General features: G+C 34.2%; 2 long non-coding RNA genes across 3 annotated transcripts; both read left to right on the plus strand.

Moving 5' to 3' along the window:
• Positions 1–4,180: 4,180 nt before the first annotated feature.
• Positions 4,181–12,084, plus strand: LOC149259786 (uncharacterized). Of its 2 annotated transcripts, none has more exons than XR_016247694.1 (3): positions 4,181–4,249; positions 11,632–11,711; positions 11,834–12,084. It is a non-coding gene; the product is annotated as an uncharacterized LOC149259786 (long non-coding RNA). The 2 variants fall into 2 exon arrangements; XR_016247693.1 differs by lacking the exon at positions 4,181–4,249 and adding an exon at positions 10,628–10,742.
• A 491-nt stretch (positions 12,085–12,575) lies between these two features.
• Positions 12,576–13,492, plus strand: LOC149259787 (uncharacterized). The gene is made up of 3 exons (XR_016247698.1): positions 12,576–12,751; positions 12,845–12,937; positions 13,110–13,492. It is a non-coding gene; the product is annotated as an uncharacterized LOC149259787 (long non-coding RNA).
• The last annotated feature ends 11,336 nt before the right edge of the window (positions 13,493–24,828 follow it).

A 24,828-nucleotide genomic window follows, 5' to 3' on the forward strand; every position in this document is an offset into this window, starting at 1 on the left:
TAACCTATTACTCGAGCTCCTAAAAGAACACATCAAGGATCCTATCCACTTATACCTCACCCGAAACTTTTATTTTGATCTTCACGATCAACCTATTTCTCTATTAGAATGAGACACATTTTTCTCTCTGATCGATACAGTAACCAACATGTCACGTAGATGAACCAGAGGGAGTAGCAGAGCAATGCCCACCATAGGCTTCGTATTCTCACCCAAAAGCTAGCTTCAATCCCTTCCCAGCAAATAAGAACTCAGCAGGTTTTGGCTATCCCAGGTATTGACCCAAATGTCAGTAGATGGATGCTTTGGCTCTCTAACCTTCAAGTATGCTCCGGGTAATGGAACTAAAATAGCAACTGCTTATAGGTCATCAAGCTCAACATGATGATGGTAATCAACAGCTTCATGAACCACTGGATCTAGATCTACTCTATCAACAACTTAGCTAAGAGACTCCCTATGATGCTACTACTGGTGCTACTACTCCTGAACCTAGACCACCTGTAACCAGTGTTTTTAAAACCGTTTTTAAAAATCGGTTACCGGTCAAACCGGCCCGTTAGCAAGGCTACCAGTCCGAACCAGGCAAAAAACCCGGTTTGATAGGGCATTTCGCCATTTTTTAGCCCTAACCAGTGAAAACCAGCCGGTTTAGGATGGAACTGGCCGGTTTGTATCAAACCGGCTGGTTCTGTCCTAAACCGGTCGGTTTTAGGCACGCCCAGCAAAACATGCAAAAAAGGTGGATTTTGACTGTGGTTTAGGGGTTTTGGGGGGAAGTAAAGGTGTTTTCCCTCCAAAAGGCTATATAAATGAATGTAAGGGTATATAAATGAATGTAGGCTGTCTGAAAATAGAACCAGCCCAAAACACCATAGAACCAATACCAACACAATTACACAACAAAGAAAGGGGGGCTTCTTGAGGAAATCTAAAAGAGAGACCGTTGAATTAGTATGGTCAACTATAGGAGCACCAAGCAGCAAGATCTGTTGATGAGAATAACACTGCCACTGAAAGTACATCCGAGAGAAACCAAGAGAATGATCTTGTAAATAGTATGTCCAAGAAGGAAAAACATCAGTGTGGAAGAGAACGATCCACACAAAAAGCTAATCCATTTTTAAAAATCTCAGAAGATGATAAGTCCTACAGAGCTTAGTAGAAACTTCAGCAAAAGCATTAAGAGGAGTCCCCCTTTTCAAACAACCAGCCATACGTGTGAGAGAGGTGGAGTCAGTACCAGGAATATCATCTTCTAAAGTTGTTACAGCCCAATCTGAAAATTAACTGTCATAGAAATAGTCCATCCAGTCCAACAAGAGGTCAGTCTCTTCGAAGACTTCAAGACAGCCTGCTAAAATGTGGCCAGAAGGAGGGTTTGAAACCCTACAATAAATACAATCTAGAAAACCTAGTTGCACAAACATTAGGGAAAATGCCACTAGTCAACAGTCTCTTGAGTCACTTGTATAACACAAAAAATTATGCTGCCAAACAATCCATCAGATCAAATATCAGAGGTGGATCCAGTTCAACAAAAGGTCAGTCTTTGTGAAGACTTCAAGAGAGCCTGGTAAAAGGGCCAGAAAGAGGGTTTGAAACCCTACAATAAAGACAATCTAGAAAGCCTAGTTGCACAACCATTAGGGAAAATGCCATTAGTCAATAGTGTCTTGGGTCAATTGTATAACACAAAAAATTATGCTGCCAAACAATCCATCAGATCAAATATCAGAGGTGGACCCACCTAGTGGCTCTAAAGAAGAAATTTTAGCTGTGACTGTTGGCTTAAACAGAAAGAAAGATATGGTGCACCTTAGAAGAGCAGCAAAAGAATACTTGTAGATTCCAACAGTACCCATAACTGTATAGACATCAACTAAGCTAAGCAACTGAACCTAATTGTGTACCCCACTCCATAGTTAAAATCATTGATCGATAAAAGGTCAAGACAGTAAAAAGATTCCATAATGTCATGGTTCAAATATAAGAATTGGAACATTTAACACAACTCTATGCTCTTCAGCTCAATGAGATGGGTAGGGTACTAGGTGTTGAATAGTTGATGCAGTGGGGTGCTTATAACATTAAACTTGAAGAATAGTTCAAGTAATTTAACTAGAAAAGACAAAATTATGAACTATATGGGTTGAAAGTTCCCATCACAAATGATCTACAACTAATAGAAAGGGGGCAAGAAACACAGACAAACATATAACCGCAAAGAAAGTATGTTACCATGGATTATCAAGGTTTCACATTGAATAACTAGGCCGAAAGACTTTAGAATATCATGTGCACACTACAAAGGAACCTCACCATCACTCAAATCAAGAACTGAGTCAAACTCCCACAACTAAATAAAGATGATGCTACCAAGAAAGCATGCTCAGCAAGAGAAAATCTCATTTACTATGCTTTGAGGACAAAACATTCTTAAGAGGGTGGCAATGTAGGAGGAACAATACTAATTATGCCAATGAAAGGTCAAAGGCCACACACCTCGTGACCAATCACTGTATATCTTTACACAGTTAAGAGGCCCAATGTCGATATCATTCTTAATAAATTCATATCAATCAATCATTATCCAGTCTCCATCCATGAGGTGGTTATGGGACCCCACATCAGTGCTTACAGCAACCTTAGTCACCTTAGTCACCTTAGGCAAACTTGACACAACTGTGTCATTTCAGCATCAAGATCCAAACATTAATTCAAGTCACAATGGGAAGATATTACAACATTAAGGTTTTAACATGGGTAGATTTCCAAGGAATCCTAATGTAGATAATAAACTCATATAAGTTTCATGTAATTTTAAATACCGCAATAATGATTTGACCAAAATAACCTTGTTGTCAAAACAAACCAATATACCACTTCAAAATAATCTTAAGTCTGTTATTAAGCACAAATAAAAACTTACAAATTCCTTTGGGAAATCTATTTGAGAGTGCTTGTTCCTCCCAACCAACATGCAGGCATCACCAACTCTCGAGCATAGACTTCTTCCTTCTAGGAACAACACCTTCTTAGTCCCTTAGTAATATTTTATAAGTTTTTACTAGTAGATTTTTCTTAGCATCTGTTTTTAGGGTTTTCCTTTTACCAGGCTTTTTCTTTTACTAGGATGGGTGATGCTAGGGCATTATTAGAAATTAGATTTTTATTAAATTAGAAATGATATTTTTATCAAATTATAGATTAGATTTCTTTCTAATTTCTAATTGGTAAATATCTATTTCTTTTCTTTTAACTATGATGGGTGATGCCAGGACATCATCTTTATCTAATTTATAATTAGATTGTTATCAAATTAGAAATTAGTTTTTTTATAAAATTTCTAAATAAAAATTAGATTTGTCTCAAATTTCTAATTAAAAATTAATTTTTTTCTAATTTTCAATTGGTAAAAGTCTGTTGCTATTTGTATGTAATTATATAAAAATATGCTGATGTTAAAAGGAGAAATGTTTTTTTTTAGAAAAAAACATGAAGTGGGAAAAACAATGGCATGAAGTCTTTTATTATTGTTTTTGAGTGAGGTCTTTTATAAACAACAACAGATTTTTACCAATTATAAATTGGATTTTTAACAAATTTCCAAATGTTTTTTAATCTAATTACAGAACATAAACAGCAACATATTTTTACATAATTACATAATACAGACAACAGCAGATTTTTACCAATTAGAAATTTCTAATTGGTAAAAATTGCTGCTGTTTGTATTATGTAATAAAAACATCAGATTTTTAGCAATTAGAAATTAGATTTACCAAATTTTGAAATGTTTCTTTATCTAATTATAGAACATAAACAGTAGCAGATTTTTACATAATTACATAATACAAACAGCAGCAGATTTTACAAGTCCCTCCTCTTGAAGGTAGAACTGGGTGAGTGATTTGCAAGTGACCTGGAAATCTTCTTCATCCTCTATCGCAAAACATAGTATTTCTATGTTAGTCAGTCGAACTCACATGGAAAATCCAATTTGTGATATGTTTTATTTCTCTAAAATAAAACAAAATTAATCATAAGTTGCATTTCAGATTTGTTTTTGACTTGCATCTCAATCAACGATATTAGGCTATATATCTCAATAAATTATTGTTTCCATTGTCACGTTCCAGGTACTCCTTTGATGTCAAGTCCCGAATTCTGGATTTTATTGCTTTAAGTTCGGGCTTGAATGTGCTTTGGAGCTGTTCAACACACTCACTCAGTAGTTGTTGCTGAGGTAAGATTTTTCTAGCCTTCATGATGAGAACTATTGTTGAATCTATTTAGAAATTTCTGTCTTCTTTTACATTTTCAATCACTCTATTCATCTCATTTGCATTCATATCTGTAAGTAGAATCTTAAATTTTTTTCAACTTGTTCGAAAAGGGAGGATTGAATTCAAAATTATCACTTGTAGATATTGTTGTAGTGCTAGGTTCCTTTAGAAGAATCTTGTTCTTGCCACATGAAACTAAATGCAGAAGTCAAATAAGATCTTCATCCTCCAAATTTAGCTGAGATTTAATTTCTACACAGCTCAGCTTCGTAGCTTCATTGAACAGCAATAGCAAAGCTGCTTGGTATGTTGTTACTGCCAAATCTATTACCGATGGCTCTTGGCTCTACACAGTTCATATGGCTCACAATGTATAAGACTTTGTTCCTCTGCATTATGTATAACATTAACACACAGGTCAACTGACACGTTCCTCTACGTTAGTCTGGCACATATAGTTGGCATAGTAAGAAAATATATGTTGCTCCCTCAGAAGTCACTAATACTTCTCACCGACACTAGCTAGTAAGGTGCCTATGAAGAAGTGAAAGGAACAAATCTCTATGATACCAAAGATCATCTGACTTAACTTCTAAGGAATCTCATACTTTTGTTGTGTCTTCAATCTCCATAATAAGTCCAGGAGTATCCACTGATCTTCATTCTCTGAAGCATAGATCTATCTCATTGGTATAATTTCCTTTGCCTATCTTCAATATCATAATCAAGGAAGATCATATGCATGGGCAGATTGTTCTGGTAGTCAGTGATATTTTTGACATCCACTGTCTATACTATTAGCACTTGAAAATCAAAACTAAGTGACAAGACACCATTGTTGACAATTCGCCGTTTAGATTCAAGTCTAGGGCATATAGTTGGCATAGTAAGAAAAGATATGTTGCTCCCTCAGAACTCACTGATACTTCTCACTGGCACTAGCTAGTAAGGTGCCTACGAAGAAGTGAAAGGAACAAATCTCTATGATACCAAAGATCATCTGACTTCACTTCTAAGGAATGCCATACTTTTGTTGTGTCTTCAGTCTCCATAATAAGTCCAGGAGTATCCATTGATTTTCATCCTCTGAAGCATAGATCTATCTCATTGGTATAATTTCCTTTGCCTATCTTCAATATCATAATCAAGGAAGAGCATATGCATGGGAAGATTGTTCTGGCAGTCAGTGATATTGTTTAGATCCACTGTCAATACTATTAGCATTTCAAAACCAAAACTATCTTATACACTTGGGGTTTCAGACGAAGCAGGGTTTCAAACCATAACCAGTCTGAAAAACACTGGTTAGAATTGTACAGTTAACTAAGCTTTAGTCTGAAAAACACTGGTTAGAATTGTACAGTTATCAAAGCTACTAAAACTAACAAACAAAAAATAATATAAACACTTTTAACACCAACCTTATATTTATTTAATTATTATAAATTATGATTTTATATATTTTTAAGAACATCTCAAAGTTAGTTGACTTATGTTGTATATAATAATGGTGTATTACATTATATTAAACCTATTAATATTAATATGTATTTAGTTATCCATGGTCTAAGCTTGGTGAAGTACCCAGTGACAGTTTCAGGGCAGAATGGCATTTCGTTAGTAGGAAACTTGGTTAGGTCTTAGCCATTGAACCGCATAGAAGATTATTACCTCTAATTGTCAAAGCAACACACCTTTGAAAAGCTTGGATTAGTTTTGACCATGTCTGTGGTCACATTGAAATGTTTGTCCACAGCCGCTCGGTCACTGTACCGTACACCGGTTGTTTCATTGGATGGTGCAGTGTCTTGCACACAGGCCAGATACCAGAATGAATTATGTATGATTTTGGCAATATCTCGATTACAGCCTGCTCTAGATTTGCACTGTTGACTAGTGCATCAACGATTGATTGAAAACTGTGGATTGCATGTGAAGAGGGCCCGTTTGTGTCCTGTAAATTTATTGCTGAGGTTAATTCAATTGTAGATTTAGGTAATATTTTAGTTTTAATGATGGTAGAAGAATCTAATTCAATTGTAAATTTAGATGACATTTTGATTGGAATGATAACAGTTAAATTAATTGTTTGGCCTTGCTCGTCTTTATAACATCCCAAAAAGTTACCAATAAAAATATCCAAAAATATACTGATTGGAAATACAATTGAGTCACCCAATGAGAAATGGGAAATGTACAGTTGGTACATTTATCACATATGCTAGGGAGTCACACCACAATCCAAGCTTTCTCTTTTAGTAGGCTTTAGTGTGTTACTGCTGTGGCATGCATTATGGCGATACCATCCCTACAGGAGCTATGGGCATTATTAGAAAGATTTCTGGTGAGCTTAGTATGCATCGATACAGTGGTTTTAGGAGATGGTTTATAAGGAGTGCAATGCAGATGCTGAGTGTAGAAACATACAGATCACATATGGAAATTTCATTATGGCTTTCTAGTGGGAGTGATTAGCTTGTTGGAGACCAGAACTTCATGAAATGTCTATCTTCTTTTACATTTTCAATCACTCTATTCATCTCATTTGCATTCATATCTGTAAGTGGAATCTTATTTTTTTTTCAACTTGTTCGGAAAGGGAGGATTGAATTCAAAATTATCCCTTGTAGATATTGTTGTAGTGCTAGGTTCCTTTAGAAGAATCTTGTTCTTGCCACATGAAACTAAATACAGAAGTCAAATAAGATCTTCATCTTCCAAATTTAGTTGAGATTTAATTTCTACACAGCTCAACTTCGTAGCTTCATTGAAAAGCAATAGCAAAGCTGCTTGGTATGTTGTTACTGCCAAATCTATTATCGATGGCTCTTGGCTCTACACAGTTCATATGGCTCACGATTTATAAGACTTTGTTCCTCTGCATTATGTATAACATTAACGCACAGGTCGACTAACACGTTCCTCTACAACAAAGTCAGTTTGACTGAATGGCATCAATCTGCATTGCTTCTCTGTGACATATTTTGGCATTGATGCATAGTTAATATGGACTCGATACTCCATATATATGTAATCTAACCAATAGCATAAAAATGGCATCATCTTATATGACGATGGAAATAACTCCTAATGAAGACTGTAATCTTACAGAGACCAGCATAAATAAACATGTTGAGTTTAAGATCCATAAGGCACAGTTGAGTATTTTTTAAGTGACAAGACACCATTGTTGAGAATTCGATGTTTATATGTAATATAACCAATAGCATCAAATGGCATCATCTTATATGACCATGGAAAGAACTCCTAATGAAGACTGTAATCTTACAGAGACCAGCATAAATAAACTCGTTGAATTTAAGATCCACAAGGCACTGTTGAGTTTTTTTTTAAGTGACAAGACACCATTGTTGACAATTCGTCGTTTAGATTCAAGTCTAGGGCATATAGTTGGCATAGTAAGAAAAGATATGTTGCTCCCTCAGAACTCACTGATACTTCTCACTGGCACTAGCTAGTATGGTACCTATGAAGAAGTGAAAGGAACAAATCTCTATGATACCAAATATCATCTTACTTCACTTCTAAGGAATGTCATACTTTTGCTGTGTCTTCAATCTCCATAATAAGTCTAGGAGTATCCACTGATCTTCATTCTCTGAAGCATAGATCTATCTCATTGGTATAATTTCCTTTACCTATCTTCAATATCATAATCAAGGAAGAGCGTATGCATGGGCAGATTGTTCTGGCAGTCAGTGATATTGTTGACATCCACTCTCTATACTATTAGCATTTGAAAATCAAAACTAAGTGACAAGACACCATTGTTGACAATTCGCCGTTTAGATTCAAGTCTAGGGCATATAGTTGGCATAGTAAGAAAAGATATGTTGCTCCCTCAGAACTCACTGATAATTCTCACTGGCACTAGCTATTAAGGTGCCTATGAAGAAGTGAAAGGAACAAATCTCTATGATACCAAAGATCATCTGACTTCACTTCTAAGGAATGTCATACTTTTGCTGTGTCTTCAGTCTCCATAATAAGTCCAGGAGTATCCATTGATCTTCATTCTCTGAAGCATAGATCTATCTCATTGGTATAATTTCCTTTGCCTATCTTCAATATCATAATCAAGGAAGAGCATATGCATGGGCAGATTGTTCTGGCAGTCAGTGATATTGTTGACATCCATTGTCAATACTATTAGCATTTCAAAACCAAAACTATCTTCTACACTTGGGGTTTTAGACGAAGCAGGGTTTCAAATCATAACCAGTCTGAAAAACACTGGTTAGAATTGTACAGTTAACTAAGCTTTAGTCTGAAAAAGACTGGTTAGAATTGTACAGTTATCAAAGATACTAAAACTAACAAACAAAAAATAATATAAACACTTTTAACACCAACCTTATATTTATTTAATTATTATAAATTATTATTTTATATATTTTTAAGAACATCTCGAAGTTAGTTGACTTATGTTGTCTATAATAATGGTGTATTACATTATATTAAACCTATTAATATTAATATGTATTTAGTTATCCATGGTCTGAGCTTGGTGAAGTACCCAGTGACATTTTCAGGGCAGAATGGCATTTCGTTAGTAGGAAACTTGGTTAGGTCTTAGCCATTGAACCGCATAGAAGATTATTACCTCTAATTGTCAAAGCAACACACCTTTGAAAAGCTTGGATTAGTTTTGACCATGTCTGTGGTCACATTGAAATGTTTGTCCACAGCCGCTCGGTCACTGTACTGTACACCAGTGGTTTCATTGGATGGTGCAGTGTCTTGCACACTGGCAAGATGCCAGAATCAATTATGTATGATTTTGGCAATATCACGATTACAACCTGATCTAGATTTGCACTTTTGACTAGTGCATCAACGATTGAATTAAAACTGTGGATTGCACGTGAAGAGGGCCCGTTTGTGTCCTGTAAATTTATTGCTGAGGTTAATTCAATTGTAGATTTAGGTAATATTTTAGTTTTTAATGATGGTAGCAGAATCTAATTCAATTGTAAATTTAGATGATATTTTAATTGGAATGATAACAGTTAAATTAATTGTTTGGCCTCGCTCATCTTTATAACATCCCAAAAAGCTACCAATAAAAATATCCAAAAATATACTGATTAGAAATACAATTGAGTCACCCAATGAGAAATGGGAAATGTACAGTTGGTACATTTATCACATATGCTAGGGAGTCACACCACAATCCAAGCTTTCTATTTTAGTAGGCTTTAGTGTGTTACTGTTGTGGCATGCATTATGGCGATACCATCCCTACAGGAGCTATGGTCATTATTAGAAAGATTTCTGGTGAGCTTAGTATGCATTGATACAATGGTTTTAGGAGATGGTTTATAAGGAGTGCAATGCAGATGTTGAGTGTAGAAACATACAGATCACATATGGAAATTTCATTATGGCTTTCATTGTAGACAGAATACCGACTTTGAGCAATAGATTGCAAACTTTGCAATTGGACTTACAAGGACAACTTCCAGAGTCATTCTATGCTACACCTTCCAGAAGGCCGATGAATTGAAAACTTAATGGAAGCACAAAGAAAACCATAGATACCATTTCTGTTTACAGGCCAAGGCAATCCATAGGAAGTGATGAGGCTATGCACAGTTCATTAAAGGAGAGTTGTGCTGGGTTGGTGGGACAACTTAGTTTATGGAAGTTATAGAATCTACAGAAAGAAAATGAAACATCAGCGATGGATTCTGAAAAGGTAAGCTAAATTATGTATGAACTTCATATTTTTCCATCTTCTTTATCAGATTCATCTTAAGGAACATAGTACACAGTTGGTGGACTGTATGTGTGACATTTTTTCATTTTTTCCTTTCAAGAGATAAGTAAACAATTTGTTTCATAGAATATGTCATCACCTACACTGAAACAGAGGATGGAATCCTTCGACACACCACTGAAGACTCTTGGACATACTGAGGGCCGTGATATATCTCCTTTCTTGTACACATTATTTGGACCAAAATGTAGTACGCCATTGACAAATTGTGAGCTTACATAAGATAATGATAAGGTTGTTACTGACACACCATTTGAAAATGCTCTGCAGTCTCCACTAGTGACTGAATCAGGGGGAGTTGACAATTTTGGCAATGAATTGCCATGGTTAGTTTAAGTATTTCTATCCTCTATCGCAAAACAGAGTATTTCTATGTTAGTCAATCAAACTCACATGGAAAATCCAATCTGTGATATGTTTTATTTCTCTAAAATAAAACAAAATTAACCATAAGTTGCATTACATATTTGTTTTCAACTTGCATCTCAATCAGCAATATTAGGCTATATATCTCAATAAATTACCATTTTCATTGTCACGTTCCAGGTACTCCTTTGAGATCAAGTCCTAAATTTTGGATTTTATTGCTTTAAGTTCGGGCTTGAATGTGCTTTGGAGCTATTCAACACACTCGCTCAATAATTGTTGCTGAGGTAAGATTTTTCTAGCCTTCATGATGAGAACTATTCTTGAATCTTTTTAGAAATGTCTGTCTTCTTTTACATTTTCGATCACTCTGTTCCTCTCATTTGCATTCATATCTGTAAGTGGAATCTTAATATTTTTCAACTTGTGCGAAAAGGGAGGACTGAATTCAAAATTATCACTTGTAGATATTGTTACAATGCTAGGTTCCTTTAGAAGAATCTTGTTCTTGCCACATGAAACTAAATACAAAAATTGAATAAGATCTTCATCTTCCAAATTTTTAGCAGATAAAAACTACTACTGTTTGTATTATGTAATAAAAACAATAGATTTTTAGCAATTAGAAATTAGATTTACCAAATTTTGAAATGTTTTTTTATCTAATTACAGAACATAAACAACAACAAATTTTTACACAATTACATAATACAAACAACAACAGATTTTTACCAATTAGAAATTTCTAATTGGTAAAAATCTGTTGCTGTTTGTATTATGTAATTATGTAAAAATCTACTGTTGTTTATGTTCTGTAATTAGATAAAAAACATTTGGAAATTTGGTAAATCTAATTTCTAATTGCTAAAAATCTGCTATTTGTATTATGTAAGTATGTAAAAATCCGCTGCTTTTTATATTTTGTAATTATGTAAAAAGGGTAATGTTTTTTTAGGAAAAAACATGAAGGGGGGAACAATGGCATGAGGTCTTTTATATACATGACAGCATAAGAGCTGAACCATTTTATCATTTAGCACTGGAGAATCTGATTCCAAGAAAGAAAGAAATTGTCAAAATAGAAATTGTCACTTGGATTTTTAACTAAGTTGTTTGCAAATTCCACCCTAGAGAGCCATTTTGAGATTATTCACCTTCAATCCTTTGTTTTTTAAGGGAGAACATCCTTTTCTATCGATCTCTTCTACTTTGAGGATATGGCAAGTGGAGAAGGAGGTGCAAGTGGATCGGAAAAGGTAAGCTTTGTTTTTATAGAATAATTGCATAATATAATATGTTTTATTTTTTGTTTAAGGTTTGAAGTTAGAATTATAATTTTATAATTATACTTTGTGGTAAATCGTTGAAATTTGGACAGGGAAAGAATCTGATAACGGAGTCCTTGCTTGAAGATGTTTTTGGGATAGAAGGACTCAAAAAACTTCAATCTTTGGATGCTGAATCCCTAATGCATTTTCTTAAGACAAAATCCCCTGAAGCTAATCAACTAGGTCCAGGTAATCAACAAGCTTTAGGAGAATCCATTAGTTCCCCATCCTCTCTTGGATCAAGAAAAAAATCGAAAAAAGTGTTATTGACATCAAACACCAATAATGAAGAACATTGTCTTGAAACATCTTCTGTGGTGGCAACTCCTGGGACTGCAAATTCTTGTTCATCCTCAGCTTATGCATCATCTATTGGTAGTTTAGGTACCAAGATAGAGTATGACCCTGTCTCAGGGGAGATAAGAAGGACAGAAGCAGGAAAACAATTCCTAAATAGGTTAAAGGACTCCTGCCTTCAACGATTTAGAGATCATCTTCACCTCACATTCTCCAAGATTCCACTTCACCTAAAAAAGATGGTGGTACAAGACATAGAGAATGAATTTGGTACCAGTTGGTCGGTTAAGAAGATAAAATTGCAAATGTCGCTCAATTGTAAGAGGTTTCGTTGCAACCAAACAAGAAAAATTAAGAAAATGCCTCAAGATCAAAGACTGAAACAAAGACCTATTGACATACCTTTTAAAGTATGGAAAGAACTTGTAAAATCATATGAGAAGTTGGATGCACAAATAAAAGCCGGCAATGGGAGCATTCAGGTATTGAATTTTTCATTTAACATTATTTAGAATGTATTAATACTTATAAGTATCTTAGACATGTATTTGTGTGAAAATAAATTGAATTGGTTTATGTTTAAGGACAAGGCATCCAAGGCGAGGTTAACCAAGACAAAAGTCACTCATCGTAGTGGCCAGAAAGGTTTAAAAGCACTGATAACAACCTTTGTAAGTATATTAAACATGTGATATTTTTTTAATAAATTTTGTACTAGAAGAAAGTCATTGTTATCTAATTTCTCCCTATTTAGTGATTGATAGGAACTAAAATATGGAAGACCTCCAAATCATTTGGAAAAGGAGGTGTTGCAGCAAAAGAGATGGGTTGAATTTGTTGTTTGGATGGACTCTATGGTATGTAATCTTAGTTGGATTTCCAATATACTTTTAAACCATATTTTCATTTTATTTTTTAGTACTATTAGATATTATATCTTACCCCATTTTATGGTTAACATTCTATAACAAAAACATGCGTTGTGTTATGTAATTAATACTAACATGTAATATTGATTTTTTTTGTCAGAATGCTATAGGTAATGATTGCCAAGACGATGATCCAAATTATGTTGAACATATATCAGGAGATGATTAGGATGAGGATGAGGATGAGGATAATGGTGGTGAAGGAGGAGATGATGATGATAGTTGCGGTGTTGGTGATGATGTGGATCAGAGTAATGAGGATGGTCAAGATGATCATGAGGATGATCTTGGTGGTGGTAGCTAGGCATGCACATGCATTGTTTTCATGAAGAAATTATTGTGTAGAATGACATTGTTATGTTTAGATGGGTGTTGTGAATTTACCCTATATTAATGAGACATTTTGATTTTGTAATCATACGATGAGTTTGATTTATGTATGTTGTTAATTTATCGTAGAATAACGATATTCATGAAATATTTTGATTTGTTAATCATATTTGAATTTTAGTTGTTTTGATTAAAAATAATACTAATTTTATTAGTATTATGTTGCTATTTTATACATGTTTTGAAAATTGTTAATGACACATTGTTATTTTTTTGGATGGATGTTGTCAATTTCTCTTAAATTTCTTTACAAATGATTTTGAATTGTGATATCTGCTTTAATGATATTTAGAAACTATCATATATTTCACTATGAATCTATAATGGGGGTCATGTATGTAAAGAAAAATATACTCTATATAAGAAGTCAAATGCAGATGTAACCATGGATGCAAAATTGAAAGTAAAATTGGATGTTAAACTAGGAATTAATACAAAATGCAAACAATTGACATACAAAGTGTTTTAAATTAGAAGTGAAAAATTGTGCAATAGTTGACACAAAGAAGGGAACAAAACATGGCATACAAAAGGATATCAAATTGGGCAAAAACAAGGACACATAAATGGGCACCAAATTAGATGCAAAAAAAGACAACAACTAGATGTAAAATAAGATGCAAAGTTGAGCGTTAAAAAGAAGCAAAAAACATTACAAATTAATATGCCAAATGATGATGCAAATAATGGTGTAAATTTGGGATGCAAACTTGGGTTCAAAAAAGGAAAAAAAAAAAGATGTAAGAAAAGACATAAAACAAGATGCAAAATGGGGCTAAAAAAAGGTGTAACCAAGGATGCCATATTGGATGTAAAAAATGATTAGAGATGCAAATTTGGATGGTGAAAGCGATGTAAAACTAGACACCAAAAAAATGCAAAATTGGATGAAAAAGTCGGTGTAAATAATGGTGCAACATTGGACACAAGTAGACACAAAAAAATGGTGCAAAAAGGGGCATAAAATAGCTTAAAAGGGGATGCAAAACTTGGTGCAAAAAAAATACAAAATTAGACGTAAAAAATGGCTCTACATTGAATGTACCATTAGACACAAAATAAGATGCAAAGGTGGACACAACACATGACTCAACATAAGATGCAAATATAAATGCAAATTTGGATGCTCAAAATGATGTAACATTAGATGCAAGAGATGGTGTTAAAAATGATGCAAAATTGGATGAAACAAATGACGCAAAATATGGTGGAAAATGAGATGGGAAAAATGGAGACAAATCAAACGTAAATGTGGATGTAAAAAATGGTCCAAAAAAAGATGCAAAAATGGGCACAAAAATGGATGCAAAATTTGGTGCTAAATCAAATTCAACACATGGTGCAAAGATAGGCACCAAAGCTGGTGCAAAAATAGAAGCAAAAACTAGTGTAAGACTAGATACAAAACCTGCCGTAAGACTAGATGCAAAAACTGACACAAAATGGATGCATAAAAAGATGTTAAATTGGATTCAAAATACAGTGTAAACTTGATGCAAATGATGGTTCAAAAATGGAAGCAAAGAATGACACAAAATAGGAAGCAAAAGAGAATGAAAAATAGATGCAAAAAATGACACAAAACTAGAAGCAAAACCTATCATAAAATAAGATGCAAATCTTGGTTCAAAATTTGACGCAAAAAATGAAGCATAGTTTGGTGTAAAAAATGATGCAAAATCTAGCGTGAAAAAGGATGCAAAATCAGGTGCAAAAAAGGATGCTTTAAAAATTGTACAATAGAGCCGGATTTAGCGCCAGGTTGCTCACCACAATTACAAAAAAAATGCACTAAAATCTGGCGCTAAATCTGGCGCAAATCGTTGGTTTTGTTGTAGATATGTTGTACATATGGTACTAGTGTATGTGTGGTATTGTGTGTATGTCGTCAATGTTATGTTATGGGCATGTGGTATTATGCATGTGCATTATGTAGTCATGGTATTGTGGCATGTGTACTCATTCTGTTGTACTCTGTGTAGTTACATGTATTGGGTGGTATTACACATCGGGTATAGATGATGCACTGTGTTGTATACTAGTTGCAGGTGCATGTATTGCATGGTGTTGTGCGTCAGGCATGGTTGTATGTGTGTGATGCACACTATGTGTCTATGCATATGTTTGAGGAGAAGGCACTGGGTGTTTGTTGGGTGTGGTAACCGATCATGTGTGTGTATAGAAGGAACAAAGGTAGAACTAAGGATTGATGAAAGGATAAGTATCAATAATTTATTTTGGTTTTAGTATGCATGCGATTTATGATTATGGTCTATGATGATTACATGTGATCTATGACTTTGATTTATGATGGTTATATGTCATTTATGATTTTGATGGTTATGTTTTGAGCTAACCTAATGTGATACTTTTATACATGTTGATTTGGTCAAATATGCTAGTTTGACTTATTGTGACAGGAAGCGAACATGATTGCAAATGTACCTTATTAACGAGCTACCAATGAGGTATGATGTGAATTTATTTTAATTTATTTTAAAACTAATGGAAGCTATGTGGGTGGTATAGAAATCATGAACATGCCCGGTTGGGTAGTTGAAATCAACTACAAGAATTAGCAGCTTGATATGGTGGTTTGGTGATTGCTTATGGTGGTTTGGTAGTTGCTTTATGATGGTTTCATATATGATTTATGGTGATTGATATATGCTTTATGATGGTTGATATATGCTTTATGATGATTTGATATACGCTTTATGTTGGTTGATACATGCTATATGATGTTTTAATATATGCCTTATGATGTTTTGGTAGATGTTATATGATGATTAGTTTATGATTGATATATGTTTGGTATATTATTTGGCATATGTTTTGGTATATATATTTTGATGATGTTTTTATATATACATCGGTGTATGGATGTAAATACCATAACGAGTTGTGTTATAAGGCTCCATTATGCAGTATGGGTGTTATGTTATTATGTTATCATGTGGTTATGTAATCATGATGTCATGATGTCATATGAGTTTTTAAGCAGGATGATCATTGTAAATACCATAATGAGCTATGTTATAAAGCTCTACTATGTGGTATGTTTTCATGTCTCATGATGTTATGTCTTGAGCAGATCATTCATTGTAAATATTGCATCGAGATGGGTTATAAAGCTCCATGAGCAGTATGTTTTCTGTTAGTAGGTTGCTGATATATGTGTTATTGAACACTAAGGATGGTGTCCCCCAAGGAGGAGGGTTTTGTAACAGCCCTAGTGAAAATTCCATGTAAAAATATATAAATACCACTAATCATGGGACATGTATTCCAAGTTGAATGGTGGGAAAGACATCCTAGTGGGTGTTCATTTGGTTGTTTATGGTTAAGGAAATTGTCAAAGACAATGGCTAACACATTAAAGAGAAAAGAAAGGTGAAAGGTTTCACTTTGCATGTGAGGAGGAAATTGAAGGAAAATAATGGAAAATGAAGAAAATAGAGGCCTCATTAATAAAAAGGCTTATGAGGATCAGTGGGCAAGGCTTGATTAGTTCAGTTTTGGAGCTCTCTCATTATTCTCTCTCTCTCCTAATACTCTTGGTTACTGATATTTTTCTTAGAGCACTTTTGGAGGGTGTGGTGTACTTGGATTCTTGGAGCAAGAAGGAAAAGGAAAAGCAGGAAAACACAAGAAGGCATAGCATCAGTAGCTACATCAAATTTTCTTGTAGGTACCGAGTTGCATGTATGTTTTTTTCACTAGTTTTGGCATGCATGGCACATGCATGTGGTTTTTTGGTTGCAATCTATCATTTGCATGGAGGATTTTCTGGATCGACAGTGGATTTCCTAGCCTTTCCATTTCCTGGATAGCCATCGTGATTGTGGGTTTACTTTCATTGTTTTGTTTTGGTTGGTTCTCATGTTTTCTTAGCTTGGATTGAGTTACTAGTCCTGGAAGCCGTGGTTGAACAAACGATTTGGAAGCCCTATAATAGCTTGGGTTGAGTTACTAGCCCTAGGAACCCTGGTTGGAAAAACACTCTGGACGCCCTTGGTGGGTTGAGTTACTAATCCTGGAAGCCTTGGTTGGAAAAATGCTCTGGAAGCCATGTATAAGTTGTGCGTTGAGTTACTAGTTCTGGAAGCCTCGGCTAGACAAATGCTTTGGAAACCCTAGAAGGCTTCGATGGAGATCAATCTGATGATGGGTTTTGGTGATGTCCCACTGTGAAGTGGAATCACTGTTTGATGGGTTGAGGTAGGTGGCCTCTGGAAACCCTAGATGAGTTTTGATTGATGTGTTTTATGAGATCCCATATTCATTCTTGGAATATGGCAGAGGGGTGATTGGCTGAAGAGAGACTTGGCTCAACCAATCTATGGTTGGGTGGAATGTGGTAGTCCCATCTTCGGTTGGTTCATTACATTTATTAAAAAAAAAAATCATTCCCTTGATTTTCATGTGCAAAAGTACTAATGTATATATGGATTTTGATGGCTAATTTGTTTATTGTATTTACGTTCCTATTATGTTGTTTATATGCACATTTACCCAGAGGGTGTTACAGTAGCATCATGTCTATATCATGTTTTTGTTTCTCACCTGCAACCATTCGTCATTAGGCAACAATTCTTCATCAAATTTTACATCAGCAATATGAATTACTCGATTAACCATAGCATAGATTGCTCCAATGGTAGTTTCATCCTTGTTAGCAAGCTTTATTGCTGGATTCACCAAACTTTCATCAACAAGCTTTGTTGTTGTATTCACCAAATTGTCATGAGGAAGCTCTGTTGCTCGATTCGCCAAATTTTCATCAGCAAGTTCTATTGCTAGATTTACCAAATCACCATCCACTTGCGGTTGTGCACAGTGGAGTTCGTGAGAATCCATGTGCTCCTTCTCTCTTGCTTCTGCGACCTCTTCATAGACATCATCCACATGTGGCTTAGCAGAGTGGGGTTCACCAAAAATTTCATCTTGTTGTAGATCCACCTTCAAGTTCAGTTCTCCCCTTTACACCAAAACTCCTCTCAAGGGTATCCCAGGCCTTCTTGGTTGTGTTGACATCTGAAATGAGGGGAAGAATGTTGTCATCTACATATTCTTTTATGCATTTCAATGCAAAGACATCATTTCTCCTCTTCACTTCCCGATCTAAAAAGATTTTAAACATCTCTTGTTGTCGCTTTGACTTTCTTAGCCTCTTGGTTTTTCCCATTTTTTAAGCGCTGACTGAATGCGGTTTAACAAACAAATCAACCTAAATACTTAGTAGTTTCTTACCATAAAAATATCTCTGCGAAAATGGCTTCTTTGTTCGTTTTTAAAAAATTGAGTCTACAAATTTTCCGAAAAGCAATACTTCTTTTACAATTAAATAAGATCTTTTTGAAAAATAATATAAAAGCATTAAAAAAAAAAAGCTCTTTTTAGGAAATTGAATGTAAGCACTTTTTAAATTACATGAGCATTTTTAAAATAATGCTTTAAAAAAAATAGCACTCACGAAAACTTTATGAATTCGCATATGCCCTTTTTTTTAAATACAACATCATATTTTTTTCTAGAAAAACGTATCTCCTTTAAAAAATAACTCCTTTCATCTGTTCGCTTCTTTAAGAAAGAGAACGAAATACTTTTCTACCTTGTATTCCACGACCGTGATGACGTAACACATATACCGTTGCATCTCTGCTTTTTCGTGCGATTCACTTTCTTCTTCATGCTTTCAATCGGTGTTTTCTTTAATTCGGCTAACGCACTTGTCGAGCCTCTGTTGCGGCGTGTGACCGAAAATGGTGCGAGTTATTGAAACTAATGCGACGCTTAAACTTTTTCAACTGCGTTCCGAACGTAGCGTACCCAAATAATACAGAGCCTTATCACAACAATTTTTTTTAAATCGACTTTGAGCTAAACTTTCTGGCTTCTTCGTTCTCCTGCTGCTTCTTCGCACACTTCTTCAAATTTTTGTTGCTCTCTCAAAGAGTCATATACTCTCTATCTTCTACTTCACAGTAGGCCTCTTCAAACTTCTGTTGCTTTGTCAAAGAGTCGTATGCCGTCTTGTTTGTCCCTTCTGCTTCTCTCTTCGCTCGCGTTGCTGCTCTTTGAGGGAGTTTTATGCAAACTGCTCTGATATCTGCTGAGTCTTATACAACTGCTCTGATCTATGGTCTTCTTGTCAAAGAGTATCACGAAAGCTAAGATTCGATACCATGACAAAAATTGAAAAGAACAAAATGATGACTACTCTACTATGTATTATAAATCAGTTAAATAATATTATATTGAAAATATTAGACTGGAGTGAAAATAGACTTATACTGGACTAAATCAAATTAAACTGGGACACGTGGAGAGATGGTTTTGACACCTAACAATTAGTTGGAATTAGATTCTCAAAAAAAATATGATCTTAAGTTGGTATAATGTAGTGGAGTGCATTATCTATCTAATCTAATCAGAATGTGAACATGTTAATTATCTAGTTGTTATGCCATGAATATTTGGTTTAATCTGGGTGTTATGGTTGAGTTGTCACCAAAAGAGAGTGGAATGTATTAATATTGATCTAATCATGGGATATCTCTCCAACAATGTATAAATGCATTAATCTCCCCATACTCGGTGTGGGTGTGATTTAGTCTTCTGATTATTGAATTGAATTCATCAATCTAGTCAAGACGTAGTGCGGCTATTTCGGTAACATATTGATTGACTTAATTGTGGATGTAGTGGCTTGATTGAGTCACAATCAGTGATCAAATTTGAAGGGCGGGTCTTAATTTCATTTAGAAGGGCACATATTCAGGTTGCACTTCTATAATGAAAAGCATACAAAAAAATAGCAATTCAATTGACAACAGTAAATTATTTTCAAATTTCTTTTTATTTTTTCATAGGAGAATGGTGGAACAACAACCCCATGGATGTTGTGTATAAGTCAGGTCTGATATGAGCCGCAACTAATATATCGGATGCATTTACCATTAATGGATAAACATGAGACCTATATTCCTGCTCCAGTTCACATAAGGATTAATTTTTTAGGAAATTTTTGTGACCAGAACGTTCAAGCCAATATACAAGTAGCTCAATCAAATTTAAGTTTATTGCATGAATGAAAAATTCAGTAAAATTCTAAACAGGTTTAGGATTCAACAAAAGAGTGTACAAAGGTGTATTTATTTTTGGTATCTTCTTTTTAATATGAAAACATACCAGGAATTGGGAATCCGCAAACAAATCAAATCCAGTATGTTAGGAAGCATGTTGAATGCGCTCCTCTCCAAGCATAAATCGTGCTTAAACCTTGCTTGGCAAGCGTTTGCTGAATGATGAATCTATGCTCATCTCCAGCTTAAATCGTCGTCAACGTTGCTTTGGGCAGCCTTCAGGCACAACCCAGTTATAGACCTAATACATGGCCCATATTGACATGTAGTCGCTCTCAATTGAAACTACCAAATGTAATGGTATCAAAGGGTAATTGTGACATAATAATTAATAAGAACTTCCATCCTATGCACAATTAAAAAAAACAACTCAAAAAGAAACTGTTGTTTTTGAAATGGGATCAACTCAGAAATTGCCAAATGTAATGGTATCAAAACGTAATTGTGACACAATAATTAATAAGAACTTGCATCATATGCACAATTAGAAAAAACAACTCAAAAGGAAACTGTTGTTTTTGAAATGGGAGTTTCTTAAATGGGATTTAAGTTTTAACATGAAAAGAAATTTACAAATTCAACATTCCTAAAATTCTAATTTCAGAAAAAATGAAATTAAAAAAAAAAAAAGGTTGACAATTTGACACCACTTCTTAAAAAATTTTAAGATATTATTCCAATTTTTTTTTTAAATGACAAAAATAAATTTTTAATTTTTTTTTGACGGGTAAAATTTTCTCCCCACTTCTCTGACGTGCCAGAGACCCTTTGAAAAGCTCTGATGTGTTCAATTTTGATCCCTGGTCACAATGAATTGTCGAGCCATGAATCTGAAGCATAGTGCCTAGATTTGGTGAAAATTAATCATTTGGTCATTGCCTACGTGTGAACCGATTAATGTTTTTGTTAGTGGTTACGATCAAATCTCCAAGGCATAGTGGAGACATCGATTGGATTGTTAGGATGCCAATTACGAAAACGCTAGATAGAGCAAAAGTAAGAAATTTTTTTGTGTGCAAGGAAAGAATGCTTGCATACCCGCACAAAGAAAATAAAAAGGTTGATCTAACTATTAAGAGCTATGTTTACAGTGTACGAGAATCGATTCGGTGATATTTTATTGAATAGTGCATTTCTGCACCTATAGTATTGTATGTTTGTTAGACAATGCGATGGTGGTGTGCACATAGAGCTAGTGCATTGCATATATAAAATATAGTGCATAGGTTTGAGATTAATGTGAGCCATTATGAATACAATGAAGTGGTGGATGCCCAAATTTAGAATGTGCGCATAACTTAAATTAATGGAGTGATGAACTAAAAAGGCTAGTATGCATTCAGCTATTGAGAATATATGTCTTGTCCTATACAGATATATCTAGAGATTATGTGATCAAGTTCTTGTGAGATCATTAACCTGTGCAAAATGTAATAGTAGATCAATTTGCAATATTTGTTTGATTGTTGAATATACAATGTGATGGATAGTTTTATATTGGATTCACAAGAGTGATGAAACTAAAGCATAGTGGGTGTACTATGCATTCAATGAGGATCCATTGAGTCAATATTCACTTTGAGATATAGAGAAGCTTCTGAAATGAGTGCACATATCTCTTATCGATTAACATCTTTAGCTGATGTGCATGGATAGAAAAAGTGTAGATCTATAGAGAATGATTTAAGCTTGTGTGCATATGTTTAGACCGAAGAGCATACATGTAGCTGCACTTTATGTACAGGAAATTGGTTGTATCTAATGCTAGTGGATAAATTTTATAATTTTGGTGCATTTGAAAGAGAGTTCGATGTAGATATCGAGTGAGAATTGGTTGGATACAATACACATAAGTGATTTATGCACATACATTTAGCTGAAAGTTGGAAATGTCAGTGAGTTGGAATTTTGGTATGCAAAGAAGATACTAGTGTGCACCTCTTATAGAGTACTATGTGTTTTGATGGCCTTGGTTTAGAGAATGATGCTTGGACAAAATATTAGTTGTATATGGCCAACAATTTGTTGTTGCAAGGACTCATTTGGAGTTTGAACATTTTTTCATTAATATGTATTGATCATAGGCCATGTGATGATTATATTCTAGTCATATCCTAATGTAAAGGTTTTTATTATGAAGAGAAATTGTTCCTAGGGTTTTATATAGTTTGTACTTGAGTCATATTAATGAGTGTAATGTTGTTGTTATTGAATGAGTGTTTTGTTGTCATAGATATGCTCTATTATATTGGCATCTTTATACATGATTGAGTGTCTATTTTATTTGAGAACGTAGTTATGCATTGATGTGGTTTTGGTTGAGTGGTCACCGAGATAGAAACATTTTGGAGATAATCATGGAGATAGGCATGCATGATAATGAGTCAGATGAATTTTCCATGCAAGCACATGTGTGTGCAATATTATATACCTGTAACAATGTTGTCTTTATCTTTGGCTAATGATAGAATGGTCTTGTTGTCAAGAATCCAAGAGAGAGAGAGTTTGGTTTTATATTATATGAGTTTTATGGTACTATGATTTAGTAAGGACAATAGTGTTGCTCAAATTTTGCTGCTACTCCTAAAATTACAGAGTGTATTATTGCTTTAGTGTGTATTTCTTAGACCTAGTTTGTGTCTAGGGGGAGTTTATTGCACATATTCACTAGTTATGAGATCACTCGATGATTGTTGCCACCATTGACATTGACATAATGTTTTAGCCATAACTCTTTTCCTTTGATGTCAAATGGGGAGAGTGATAGAACCACTTGAGCAATTTTGAGATCAACCAGTCATAAATGAAGAAGATTAGTTTGGTGTAGTTGCCGGTTGAGATCAACACCAAAGCGGCAGCTTGTTGGCACCAATAGTGTTTGGTTGACATATATGCTAACCTTGTAGAATGTGTTTAGTTGGCTGCAATTATTTAGCTATTGATGTAGGTGGTTTTAATGATGTGAATGGTGTTATTTACTGTGATGATGCAGTATTGGGAGAAAAAGAAAATCATGGGAAATTACTAGGGGGTTTTCCCATGGTATTTGGTGTGAGAGCTTAAATGATTATATATATATATATATATATATATATATATATATATATATATATATATATATTATTTGATATGGTCATCATGGGGAATGGAATGTAATTAATGTGCTCTTTTGGCTCCAATTGGTAAAACAATTAACATGAATATGATATATCGGTGTTGGAGATTAATTTTAGTTGTTATGCATAATCAATTTTATTTTGTACTTGTAGCAGTGATTAGAGTTGAGGTGAAGTTGGAGAGGTTGATTCCATTATTGTAGATTCTATGTCTTTCTTTGCTTTACACTACAATTAATTGGTGGATTGTGTGTTGGAGAGACAAACTTTACTATGGATATATGTTCTCATTGATTTATCAAATATATATTGTGTTGCAAAGAGAGTTTCTTTGATGATTTAGGTCTATTGTGAATACTAATGAAATCATGGCCCTGAGAGATTGAGGAGGTTGGTGTCTTCAGAAAGTGGTGGCTTGCCAAGGCAAGGGTAGTGACTCCTTGCTGGTGATGACTAACAAAATTGTTAAAGAGGTAATGTCTCCTTACTGGTGGTGGACACCTAAATTTTGAAGAGGTAGCGGATTTTTATTAGTGGTGGCCAACTAAAAGATGTAATATATATTTTAAGAATTAATAAAATATTCAAAGAAATGTGCAACAAAAAATTTATTTTAATATTTATCATAAATCTTACGTGTTAATTTTATATTACATTTATATTCATATCTACTAATGTTATTATGTGGATATTTGTTTAGTGATTGAACAAAAAGTGTTAAATTTTTTATAAACCTTGTCACTACTAATTAACCGTTCTCTGTAGTGATCTGTTCCAATACATATGAATTATTCTTATTACATGGATTTAAATATTTCAAAATATTAGTATTATATAGATATATGAAATAATGACTTTTTTTTATTTCACATAAAAATACAATATTGGATAAGAATCCTATAAAGCATCAAGATGAAAAATGGTTTTTCAAAAACCCATAGAAAAAAAAATCCTAAATTAATGAAATAGGAAGGATAAAATCATAAATTTTAAATCCACCAAAATCTTAAAAAATTAAATTTCTCAATTAATACGAATTGAATTTTATATACATACAACTTACACATCTCAACCACAAACAAGTAACATCGGGTAACTCTACATTCCCATTTACACCCTAGCAAGTCCAGCCCATTTGAAAATTGTTTCGCTTAATATAAAATAA

The sequence above is a fragment of the Pinus tabuliformis genome, chromosome 6 (assembly GCF_031772625.1).
Source record: "Pinus tabuliformis cultivar Carrire ecotype Pingquan chromosome 6, CPIR1, whole genome shotgun sequence".
NCBI classification, from domain to species: domain Eukaryota; kingdom Viridiplantae; phylum Streptophyta; class Pinopsida; order Pinales; family Pinaceae; genus Pinus; species Pinus tabuliformis.